Here is a 12,705-nt window from a genome sequence, read left to right as displayed (position 1 = left end):
CTCTTAGTTGTGGCATGTAGGATCTAGTTCTCTAACTAAGAATTGAACCCGGGCCCCCTGTCTTGGGTGTGTGGAGTCTCAGCCACTGGACCACCAGGGAAGGCCCTCTCACTGTGTCTTACAAGGAGAGTAAGAGAAGGCTGGTTTTTTTCTTCTCTTTAGAAGGGCACTAAATTCAGCATGGGAGTTCCACCGTCATAACCTAATTACTTCTCAAAGGTCTATCTCCAAAGACCACTATATTGAGGATTAGGATTTCAATAGAATTTTGGAGGAACACAAACATTCAATCTATAGCAAAGAGGGAGATGGAATAAGATTTGGTTACCAATTGAATATGGGGAGTCAAGAAGGAAATTTAGGAAAAGATGAGGATTTCCATTTGGGGCAGTTTTAAATCTACTGGCTATGGCAGGAAGAGAGGAAGAAAATCTGGAGGGACAGGAGGGATGTACAATAAGTTTGTCATTTTTCATGGTAAGTTTAACCTCAGGTCATCCAGTGGTGATTTTCATGAGATGCTTGTGCACACATGAGAAGGGTAGTCTGAGTGGGAGGTTTAGATGCTATGGTCATCGCACATGGAGGCAGCTGCAGTCGTTGGGTTTGGTTGGTGATTCAGTGCAAAATACATAGAGAGGAGAGAAGGGGGCTGAGGGTAGAACCCCGGGAAACCATGCAAATATAGGGAAAGTGATGAGCACATATAGGGCACTGAAAAGTATAGCCAGTGGTGGAAGAAAAATCAGGAGGAGAAACCTCACAGGAACTATAGAGGAGAGTTTCAGGAATCATGAGTCCTAACAGTTACACAGGTTGCAGGGAAGTTCAGAGGGCAAGGATTCAAAGCACTCTCTGAATTTGGTAGGAACATTGCTAGTGCCTTTATTAGGGTGCTAGGGCTGCGGTACCGAGTACCACAGACTGGGTGAGAAACAACAGAAATTCCATGTCATAGTTCTGAAGGTGTGAAGTCCAAGATCAAGGTACTGGCAGGGTTGGTTTCTCTTGAAGCTGCCAGATGGCCATTTTCTGGCATGGCCCTTGCATGGCCTTTCCTCTGTGCACAGGCACAGTGAATGCCTCTTCCTCTTATGAGGGCCTAGACCTCGGGACTACTCTGGTGGTCCAGTGGTTAAGACTCTGCTTCCTCTGCAGGGGCCTTGAGTTCTATCCCCGGTCGGGAAATTAAGATCCAGCATGTCATGCAGCAGGACCAAGAAAAAGAAACAAAAGAAACAGCACCAAAAAGGACAGCAGTCCTACTGGATTAGGATGTGCTGCTTTAAAGGGTGTGCTTAATCGCTCAGTTGTGTCCGACTCTTTGCAATCCCATGGAGTGTAGCCCTCCAGGCTCCACTGTCCATGGGGATTCTACCAGACTAGAGCCTGACCTTTATGATCTCGTTTTAACTTAAGCACCCCTTCAGAGGCCCTATCTTCAAATACAGTCCCATTCTGAGGTACTGAGATACTCCAGTACATTCCAGTACAACAAATAACAGAATTTTTTGGGGGGGATGCAGTTCAGTTTATAACAGTGCCCTTGGCTGGAATAGTGCAGTGGTGGGATCTGAAGGTAGATTACTGTGGACTGAAGACGGAAGAGTGGGTAAGAGCAAGGATCAGTGAGTGCAGACTGCTCTCTGGAAGGTTGACTAGAAAGCAGAGGAAAGTGAAAGAAACTGTTAGTCGTTCAGTCGTGTCCAACTCTTTGCTACCCCATGGACCGTAGCCCGCCAGGCTCGTCTGTCCATGGGGTTCTCCAGGCAAGAATACTGGAGTGGGTTGCCATTTGTTTCTGCAGGGCATCTTCCCAATCCAGGGACTGAACCCATGTCTCCTGCATTGGCAGGCGGATTCTTTACCTCTGTGCCACCTGGGAAGCCCTGTGCACTCACTCTAATAAGACTCAAATAGCTTCGTTCAATTCACATTATTCTGGCTTCCAGATTGTAGCCCTGTTAGGAGCAGGCATAACACTCTTGTAGGAAGAAGTCTGACCTCAGGGAGAAAGATGTGTGTCCCCCCACCCCCCCGCCCCCCAATGATGTCCGCTTTTAGTGGGAAAGCCTCTGCCTCCTCACTGCTATGAAGCAAGAGGAACGTTTGGTCAGGTGTGGCATCATCTTCCTAATCTCCTAGGTGCATGCAGGAGTTGGGTCCTGCACTGTCAGACTGAGAGGATCAAGGGCTCCCCGGCGAGCGTGGGGAGGGGAGGAGAGGAGGCTGGTTGGAGCGCGGTCTGCCCACCGCCCTCAGCAGCACCAGGCAGCACAGCGGGTTGGGGCTCTGGCCCAGTTTCCACTTGGCTGGTTGACTGGAAACAGCTACTCACTGGGCCACTGGGTTCTTTCCGAGGAACAGGGAAAAATGGTGGTTTGGGGAGGTGGGGGCTGGTGGGGCAAGAAAGGCAGAAGCAAACACAGGCCCCGTGGCCCAGTAGTTCCACCACCGAAGAAGGCTTTCGTCCAGAGGCCTGGGCTACTACCCCAAATGCGGGAAGAAGAAACAGAGAATTAGAGACACAACCACTAAATAAGCTAAAGCACTGCTGAAAAACCCCTTAGATAAACAGATCATCTTCCGGTACAACAAGGTGGAAGCTTTGTCCCAGCTCATAAGGAACATGGCAGGCAGGCTCTTGTGCCTGGAGTGTCTGGTTTGCCTTCTCCTCCTGTGAATATTCTTATGCTAGCTTCCTTTTCAGGGTGCTCCTCAAGAGGTCTGATCTCTTCCTTCCTCTCTCTAAAAGCCTCTCTCAGCAGCTACGTGGTTCCCAGGTCCAACAGAGTCTGGGCATTAATCACTAGGGCCTATGGAGCTGAGACAGCATCTCTCAGCTGACTCAGCTCAAACCCAGAGCTGTGGGAAAGGCTGAGTCCGTACAGCCCCCAAGTCATGTTTTCCCACTCAGAATTCTACAGGGTGTCCATAAAGTCTGGAAACATAGATAATGTTATTTTATTTTATTTTTACAGATTGGAAATGTCCTTGGCAGCAAAATGTGCATTTGACTACATTTCCAGAGTTTATGGATGGATGAGGGTGGTCGGTAAGATTCATGTTGGGGAACTGGTTATTCTTGTCTAATATTTATCTTTTTATTCACTCAACCATGTGAATAGTGAGTTTGAAGTCCTATTCTGTGCTCCATACCACAGAAGACACAGATGTGCACAAGATAAACTGCCCTGGAGTGGTTTACAGTGTTCTCTGTAGAAATGATACTTGCATAAATACTTCAAGGTAGAATATCTGTATTTCTTTTCATACTTGTCATAAAACGTTGGGAAAGTCCTGTTCAGGACTCTTTTTAAATGATCAGTGGCAGAAACCCAACTTCAACTTAAGCAAAAAGGGAATTATTATTTTTTTTAAGGGGAAATATTTATTTAAAATTTTTTTATTGAAAGGAAACAGGAATCTATTTATTGCTTCATGCAACTGGTAAGTATAAAGGCAGATCTGACCTCAGATACAGATGTATCCAAAGGCTTGTAGTGATATCAGGACTCTTCCTGAGAGTGAAACCAACATGCAGAACAGAACCTGGAGCTGAGCATCACCTAGGTTCTCTCCAGGTGCCAAGAAAGACAACTGCTGGGAACACTTACTCCACAGACCTCCTTGTTTCTAATACCCATCTGCTCAACCTTCTGGAAGATCCTGATTATTCCTGGATGACTCTCATGATCAAATCTGGACCAATCACTCTGGCTTGGAGATGGAATACTCACACTGGCCATGCTGGGTCAAGTGGCTACCTTGTGAATGGGATATTAGGAAGAACAAGCCCCAGATAAATGGGTGCTGGGCCAGCTAATCACAAATACCTCCTACTGTAAAACAGATACGAAGGGATGGTTTTTAGCCAATAAACAGGTCATAAGGGAAGGATGGGGTGAAGAATAAGACAGTTTCTACAAAAGAAAAGCAGGCCACAGGAAGATAGAATTTGAGCAATGGCGAGTCACGGCAGTTGACTGTGTCTTGGGGTCCAGGGAGAGCACAGAGCCAGAGGACTAGGTGAGCATGGCAGATGGGGCAGGCCTTAAGAAAACCTCAGCTACCCCTTAAAGAGCTTGTGCTTTTTTTTTTTTAATTGAATGAAAGATTCTTTAAATTGTATAGTGTTTTACAGTTTTGAAAATTTTCACACACATAATTCCATATAATGTCATAATAACCTTTTCCCCCCTACTCTTATGTTGCCCCTCTCTACTTCCCTCTCCCCAGTGGTAACCAATAGTTGGTTCACTGTATCTGTGAGTCTGTTTTTTTTGTTTGTTTTATTCAATAGTTTGTTGTATATTTCAAAAAAAAAAAAAAATTCCACATGTAAGTGATATCATACAGCATTTCTCTTGCTCTGTCTGACTTATTTCACTTTCTAGCATAATACCCTTCAAATCTATTCATGTTGCTGCAAACGACAAATTTTTATTCTTTTTTTTATGGCCGAGTAGTATTCCATCGTGTGTGTGTGTTTGTGTGTGTCACATCTTTATCCATTCATCTGTTGATAGACACTTCAAGTCTTTGGGGGGAGGGCATGCGGAACAATCAAAACTATTAAACAATGGATTGAAGTCAGGAAAAAAAATCTGATTTCAGAATGCTAGGTGGGTTGAGATGGAAGAAATGCAGAGTCAACCACAGAGGAGAATATTCCAATAATCTAGATGAAGTTCAGTGGGAGAGGGTCTCAACTGAGTGGTCACCATGGAAATGGAAAAAAAGAACACAGTGCAGTCAAACTGAGTTTGTCCAGTTGAATGCAGAGAATGGGCAAGGGGAGGGAGTCAGTGATGTCTGAATGTCTGCCCTGGGTGGCTAGTTGTGATCAGCATGGCAATTGGTGCAGAACTAGTGTCATCTCTCACGGGTGTATCCAGCCAAAGTGGTTTCCACTAAAACTTATACAAAACACTGGTTATTTCTAAGGACTGAGTTTCTAATGCTTTTGCCTTAGTCAAGTTCGCTCTGGACCCAGAATCATCATCCCTGAGGGGGAGTGGTATTAATCCAACTCTCAGATCACATGGGTATCTTTTCTTTCAAATGATTGTCTGTATTGACCTGTCTGCCTGGAACAGATTCAAACCTGTAGAGTTGTTTCTAGCACTCCTCTAATATTGGAAACATGAGCTGAGTCTGGTTGTTGATAATAAAACTCCATTTTACACCTGAGAAAGGGACTCAGATGAGAGGGTTGGTAGCTGAGTTTAAGTCACAGTCAAAGATGGCTGCTAAAATATCTGCTAGGCCACAATTAAAATGAAACAGGAGTTGGATGTGAGCAGTCAACTTTCAACTGACTTGAACAATGTGATATTCCATTTGTGTCCTCCATGGGCCCCAGGCACCCTTCAGGAACCCCAGCAAGGTCTCCTTGCTCTTTACTCAAGCAGGTACTCAGGATCTGTTTTTGTGTTTCTAACTTGGCTTATAGCCTTCTACAGCTCAGTGGCCACCATTTCTGTTGAACCAGGAGAAACTGTATGCATCTAGGCTAGGGAGGTGCGCTCATGTGTCTCCAGGGGAGTGTGTCTGGGTTAACTTAAGCTGGGAATGTGCTGACAGATAGGGAGAAAGTCAGGAGAAGGCATGATGTGTGATTAAGGGGCCGAAAGGCCTGGCTTGGGAGGTGAAAGTGCTGACATTAGCTCGCTTTGCCCCACCAGTGCCTAGAGATGCGGTCTGACAAAAGGTGCCAGCCACATGGTAGGGTGTGGGCTCTTGGGGAGAGGATAGGTTATTGTGGCCTGGAGGGGCTGAATCAGAGGAAAAGAGGAAAAGAAAAACTAGCTAGGAGACAGGATTGTCCACTAAGGGATGGACATTAGCAGGGAAGTGAGAGAATCAGACAGAAATGAACTCTTGGCTCTAAGCAGCATCCCACATAGAAGAAAGAATACTGAGCTAGGATGAGTGGTTAGGAAGGGTATGTACACCCCTGCTCTCTAATCTGAAGGATTTACCAAACTGATCTTGGCTGCTACTTTTCCTATACCTAAGGGTGGCAACAAGCCCAAAGAGAGACTGGCCAGATGTGGATAAAAATATGAAAATTTTCTTCTTATTACTTTTTTCAAGAGTATAAGCACTCAGTATAAGTAGAGACTGGACTACTCTCTCTGTTTCAACTTTTTTGTCTAAGAACATCTTTCTGGAACATGTATTGCACATGTCACCTTGGCTTTGGGAACTTTCTTGATCACTCTAGGGCAACGCCATTTCTCTCTTTGCCAGACTCTTCTATCTAGTACTTCTCTTACTCTACATTGGCTTAAGTGTATCTGTGTATTTGTGTCAATCTCCATTGCCTAGTAAATATGATGGAATCAATGACTGAATATATGCCTCCTGTTCCAGTGTTTAGTTACTGTTCTATCTGTTATAATGATTTTTGTTGTTGTTCAGTCTCTAAGTCGTGTCTAACTATCTGTGACCCCATGAACTGCAGCACACCAGGCTTCCCTGTCCTTTATTATCTCCTAGAATTCGCTCAGACTCATGTCCATTGAGTCAGTGATGCCATCTGACCATCTCATCCTCTGTTTCCCCCTTCTCCTCTTGTCTTCAATCTTTCCCAGCATCAAAGGGTATTTTTCAGTGAATCACCTCTTCACATCAGGTGGCCAAAGTACTGGAGCTTCAGCTTCAGTATCAGTCCTTCCAATGAATATTCAAGATTGATTTCCTTTAGGATTGACTGGTTTGATCTCCTTGCTGTCCAAGGGACTCTCAAGAGTCTTCTCCAGCACCACAGTTTGAACCATCAGTTCCTTGGTGTTCAGCCTTCTTTGGGCTTCCCTGGTAGCTTAGCTGATAAAGAATCTGCCTGCAATATGAGAGACCTAGGTTTGATCCCTGGGTTGGGAATATCCCCTGGAGAAGGAAATGGCTACTCACTCCAGTATCCTGGCCTGGAGAATTCCATGGATTGTATAGTCTATGGGATCGGAAAGAGCTGGACATGACTGAGCAACTTTCACTTTCACTTTCAGCCTTCATTATGGTCCAACTCTCATATCCATAAATGACTACTGGAAAAAGCATAGCTTTGACTCTATGAACCTTAGTCAACAAACTAATATCTCTGCTTTTTAATATACGTCTAAGTTTGTCATAGCTGTTCTTCCAAGGGGCAAGTGTCTTTTAATTTCTGCATTTATTATTGAGTGCTAAGTGCATTTATTGTTCACAAAATTATGAAAAGATAATTATTATTTTCTAATTTTTGTATAACATGTATCTATATATGTGTATAGACATAAATATATGTATAAATACATATATACACATATATATGTTTAATAGATTATACATATTGATGGATACATATGTATATGCATGTTGTTTTTGCTCTTACTATCAAATTGAAAGAAAAAATTGTTGTATTGGGGTTGGGAGAATGTTGACTACACCTTCCTCATTCCTTCTAAGTGATGGGGACTCCACTCTTGACTTTTCTTCATCTACTCACTCCTCCCCTGGAGGAGAAGTGACCTAAACTGGTAAATTTGGAAAAGAAAGTGTAGCCTTCTTCATCCCTTCTTCATCCTCTTTCCCTTGAAGTGAGCCTGGTGCAGTAAACACACCCTCTGTCTGGCTCCTCTAGATCTCAAGTTTTCCAGGGACAGAATCTGCCCTGCAGGAGACCATGCCCCAGTCCAGCGGTGTCTGTAACAGGCGGGTAATTCCCTGTGATTCTGGGGTACAGAATAAGGAAACCCACTTGTCTCCTGATTAAGCCCTGTTCACCAGCTTTAATCATAACAAAGGTAATATTTTGCTCTCCATCTGCTTTCTTCTTCCTTCTTATTCTTCAGTTGGCTCAGAATTCTGGAGAGGAAAAGGGGTACCATTTACAAAGTGCCCTTAAGCCCTAGCCTCGTGCCTCATAAGACTCAATGATTCTTCCTCACTCCCTGCACTCAAAGACTCCTTTGAGTCTTCAGAACATATCTCTTGCCTCCTGAGTTTGGTTTTCCTCTTCTTTGTGGGTATGAAACTGGATACCACCATCCCACCACACGCCCTCCATCCCGACAAGTTAGTAGGAGAGAAGAGGCAAAGTGAGTTGGAGTGAAGATTCTAAAACAATCTATACTTGGTTTTGTCACCATCTTGATGACTAACTAAAGACGGGTATTGGATCCTGCACATTGGGGGTGGGGTGTGAGTGGGAAACCTAAATATTAAAGATACTCTTTACAAGTTTCTGAAAGGGCCTCTATCACTCTTAAGGACGAGCAAGATGCAGCCATGCTGAAAGGACCTTAGAGGAGCCAGAGAAGAGGGTAAATATCATTTTGCTGAGAAAGGCACTAGGTTCTTTCTGTAGTTGCTATTGTTCTATTGTACACATTTGAAACTTAAGTGAGAGAGGACAAGAAACTTCTCCAGGTCCATACAGGGAGTAGGAAGGAAAGTCTGGGTTTGAACTTACCCCTGCCTGACTCCAAAGCCCTGGTTCTTTCTCCCAGAATGAGTGAGAATGAGGAGGGCAGTTAGAAGTCAAGGAGCATCTATAGGGTAAGCAGGAGACAGTGGCAATGGGGTCTCAGGAGTGGGAGAGAGGCCATGGTGTCTGGGCTTAGAGACAGAGATGAGTGGAGATGACTTCACCTGATCCCACTTCTTTGACCCTTTTAGAGCTCTCACCCCATCTGCCTTAAATGTGCCAAAATGTTGCTCCTGATAATTGAGAGAGCACAATCAACTAGGTCAGAGAAGGCAATGGCAGCCCACTCCAGTACTCTTGCTGGAAAATCCCATGGACAGAGGAGCCTGGTAGGCTGCAGTCCATGGGGTCGCTAAGAGTCGGACACGACTGAGTGACTTCACTTTCACTTTTCACTTTCATGCATTGGAGAAGGAAATGGCAACCCACTCCAGTGTTCTTGCCTGGAGAATCCCAGGGACGGGGGAGCCTCGTAGGCTGCTGTCTATGGGGTCGCACAGAGTCGGACACGACTGAAATGACTTAGCAGCAGCAGCAGTCAACTAGGTATGTGTGCCACACCCTGGTTGTTCCAAGGACCTGGATTTGGGTTCCATTTTCCTTCTTCAAGAGCTGCGTTTTAGCTTTTCCTCTTCCCGCCATGTTTCCCTGCACCCCCCTGCAAGCTCGTGACCCCTCCTAGAGGAGCTGGGAGAGGGTGTGGATGGAGGCCCATGCACACGCACACCTGTGTCTTGTGTGTTGTTGAGTTGAGAAACAGCAGTGGGGGAGGCTTGGCAGGCAAGGTGGCCCCGGGCAGGCCAGTGATGAGCTGGGGAGGAGAGGGGTCTTTCGTACATTCCCACGGGAGACTGGACGCTGGCAAGGGATGACTGCTTGGCTGAGCCTGAGCTGTCTGGGGGAAGTGGTGGAGGGAGCAGAAGATTGCTTGTCAGAACCGACTGGCTGTACTCATAACCTCCCGGCTCTGTCCACCCCACGCTGAGGCCTCTGCCTCCAAGACAGGCACCCCCTGCTCTGGTCTGCCAGCTTCCTTTCCTGGCCAAGGAGGGAGAGGAGGCCTGATTACCAAGGGCAGCTGTGAGCTCATGGGAAGAGCAATGGGCTCAGGGAATTTGGGAATGAGTCCTGCTGGAAATTCCACTCTAGCTTGCTTTCTTTGAAGGCAGAAGCACACATAAGCCAAAAATGGACAGATAGTGAGGAAGCCTGTGGCCCTCAGGATCAGTTTTCCCACCTCTTCAGTGAGGATTACAGCACCCACCACACCATGCTATGAGAACGAATCAGAGAGAATTTCAGCAAAAACAAACACCCTGCTTGGCACATCCTGAGCCCTAAATGAAGGCGGAACAGCACAGACTGGAGAGCTGCAGCCATACTCACTGACTGGACTGCAGTCAACTGGTCCTGTCTTTATTTTAAAGTTTGATATTTTGTTCACCGTGGATTTTTCTCATTAGTACAGATTTTTAAGTATTTCATTACAATACTATGCATCTTGATTACTGAGTTTGTTTGTGACTCCCTTAAATTTTGTGCCCGAGGCTCCTGACTGGCTTGCTTTCTTATAATCAGGTCTCTTAATTCTCTGTGCCTTAGGCTCCTCTTCTGGAAAATGGGAATAATAATAGCACCTACCAGATGGCCCTGTGCTGAGAGTGAAATATGTCAAAACATCTTCTTCCTCTTTATTTTCAGCAGCTCCTTGAAATGAATAAGCACTCAGTGAATGTTGGGCTTCCCAGGTGTGGTGCTAGTGATAAGGAATTTGCTTGCCGTGCAGATGATTCAAAGAGATGCAGGTTCGATCCCTGGGTGGGGAAGATCCCCTGGAGAAGGAAATGCTAACCTGCTCCAGTACACTTGCTGGGCTAATCCCATGGACAGTGGAGCCTGGTGGGCTATATAGTCCACGGGGTCACAAAGAGTTGGACAGGACTGAGCACAGCGCAGCAGTGGATATTAGCCAGCATTCTGGGTGTTGTTGATGCTGTCGTTAAAATGTTATATCATTCTATCAGTCTGCAGAGAGACCCTACAGATGAGAAGGTCTCTGTTGAGGGGGAGGAGGATAAGCTGCACGGATATGGGTCAGATGAGGGAGCCCTGGATTCCCAGGAAGAGGTGCCTGGGGCTTCTCCAGAGTTGGGGGGAAGCATGCAGGGGGGAAGCAGCCCCACTAGAGCCCCTGCAGAAAATGCTGGCGGTGCAACTGCTCTCCGGAGACGCCACGAGTTGCCTCCACAGCTTTTCCTTTTGGGACTTGTTTAACATTTCAAACAAGAATAAAATAAATAACTGCAGTGTTTATGGAAACCTAAGACAGAAATGAAGACGACTAAGGAGAAAGCGAAGTGGAAGCAGGCCAGGAGGGGGTTTGGAGGATCCCCCTTTCCTTGGAGTTAGCAGTTTTGTGCTTCAATTTGTCAGCCCTTTTTACCACACCCGTGCGTTTTCTCCCCTAGCAACCCCTCCACTGATACGCATAGATTCACATGCAGACTCATGGGCGTGGCACGCTTGCCCATGCGTGCGCGCATGCACACACACACACTTTGCTGGTCATTGGACAAAGTGGGTCCTTCCAGGTCCCCAGAGACTTGGAGCAGCTTCCCTGTTCCCAACTCCATAATCCCTCCATCACTCAAGCCACTGGGCAGAGGAGAGAAGATATTTCTCATTAAACCCAGGACCATAAAATTGTCATGGCTCCACCTTTTTTCTGGTTTGAGTCATCCATCTGCAATTAACTAAGTACAGGGGTAGACAGTCTGACGACCTCAAGGGCAGGAGGCGATCTCCCTCCTCCATCCTTACACCCCTGGAGAAGGATCTGCTCTGCACACAGCACAAGAAGTATTGGACACAATCCTCTTCAACTCACTCACGGAGATGAACCACAGCCTTAGAGACGCACAAAAATGCTTACAACACAAGGCTGACTCGGACACTGGGCTGCTCAGAGACCATTTCAAGGAGAGCATGCTGTTTACTGTCAAGTCTGAAAAGTGAGTAACGTGTGGATATGGTGCTTTCCTGGTGGGTCAGATGGTAAAGAATGTGCCTGCAATGCAGGAGACCTGGGTTCGATCCCTGGCTCAGGAAGATCCCCTGCCTGAAGAATTCCATGGACAGAGGAGCCTGTTGGGCTACAGTCCATGGGGTTACAAAGTGTCAAACTCGACTGAGCAACTAACATTTTGGGTAGGGATAGATATGTTTGAGGAAGCGCCAAGCAAATAGCTGGTTGCAGAAATGATGGAATGTGCCTGTCCTATAGTTCCTTCAGCATCTTAGGAGGTAAGACTAGAGGGTTATTTAGCTGGAGATTTCCTTCAACTCCTCTAGTCTGGCTCTCCACTCTTCTTTACGCTGCTCTGTGGCCCCAAGGCTGCCTCTGAGCTATACCAATGTGCTTCTTCCTTGCCTACTGGTTCCTAATTGGGGTGAAGGGAGGAGGAGGGCCCTGGTATATCTTCCCTAGGTTCCCCCCTTGCCAGGCTGCTGGGATGGCAATGCTTTCTGGCAGCAAGGGTGTTCATAAGCTGATCCTGTCCTTGTGCACCCAGGAATGGCAATGCTCCTCTGTTGGATATTGTCAGAGACAGCAAGAGGCTTCATCATCCCTTGTTGATTTCCTTTAAACCTGTTCTACCTTGTAGATAATCCCTTCCTTCAACTCTGTACTGTGTTCCAGCCTACAGACTCTTCCTTCCTAATGTGATGGCGGCTAAAACAGACACTTTAGGGCCACTTGGTTGAGACTACTAAATGCTGAGACTGGAGGTACATGGGAGCCACTTCTCATGGTCCTTGCTAAACTCTGAGTATGTAACTGGGCAGGACCCTATGGGGGCTTCCAGCGACAGGCCCTTTCCCAGTATAAGATAACTGTCCTTGATTCACATTTCCTGAGTTGGGTTGTAGATGTGAAAACCTACCAAATGGAAGATGTTAACTACTTGATGACCATGAGCACATAGCCCCAGGCCTCCTCAAGCCTAAGGGCTGATAAATTTCACCCCTGTGACACCACCCGGTTTCCTCATCATCAGCTAATCAGTCAATTATTCAGGATCTGATCCTGTACCCTCTGACTGCCCCCCCACAACCAACCAATCTGGCTTTTAAAAATACTTTGCTGAAACCCTTGGGGGAGTTCAAGGCTAAAGAGCATGAACCACCTCATCCTCTTGCATGGCTCTGCAATAAACTTTCTCTGCTCGGGT

At 46.3% G+C, this 12,705-nt stretch overlaps 1 long non-coding RNA gene across 1 annotated transcript in view; it reads left to right on the top strand.

Annotated features, from left to right (window-relative positions):
- Window positions 1-11,144: 11,144 nt before the first annotated feature.
- The window catches only part of LOC122698934, an 88,905-nt gene continuing 87,344 nt past the window's right edge, over window positions 11,145-12,705 (top strand). The window contains exon 1 of the long non-coding RNA XR_006342457.1: window positions 11,145-11,484. This is a non-coding gene — a long non-coding RNA (uncharacterized LOC122698934). The remainder of the gene's footprint in view (window positions 11,485-12,705) is intronic.

The sequence above is a fragment of the Cervus elaphus genome, chromosome 8, assembly GCF_910594005.1.
Source record: "Cervus elaphus chromosome 8, mCerEla1.1, whole genome shotgun sequence".
In the NCBI taxonomy this organism is placed as follows: Eukaryota; Metazoa; Chordata; class Mammalia; order Artiodactyla; family Cervidae; genus Cervus; species Cervus elaphus.
The sequence above is the reverse complement of the archived record's forward strand: the minus strand, read 5'-3'. Positions and strand labels throughout refer to the sequence as shown.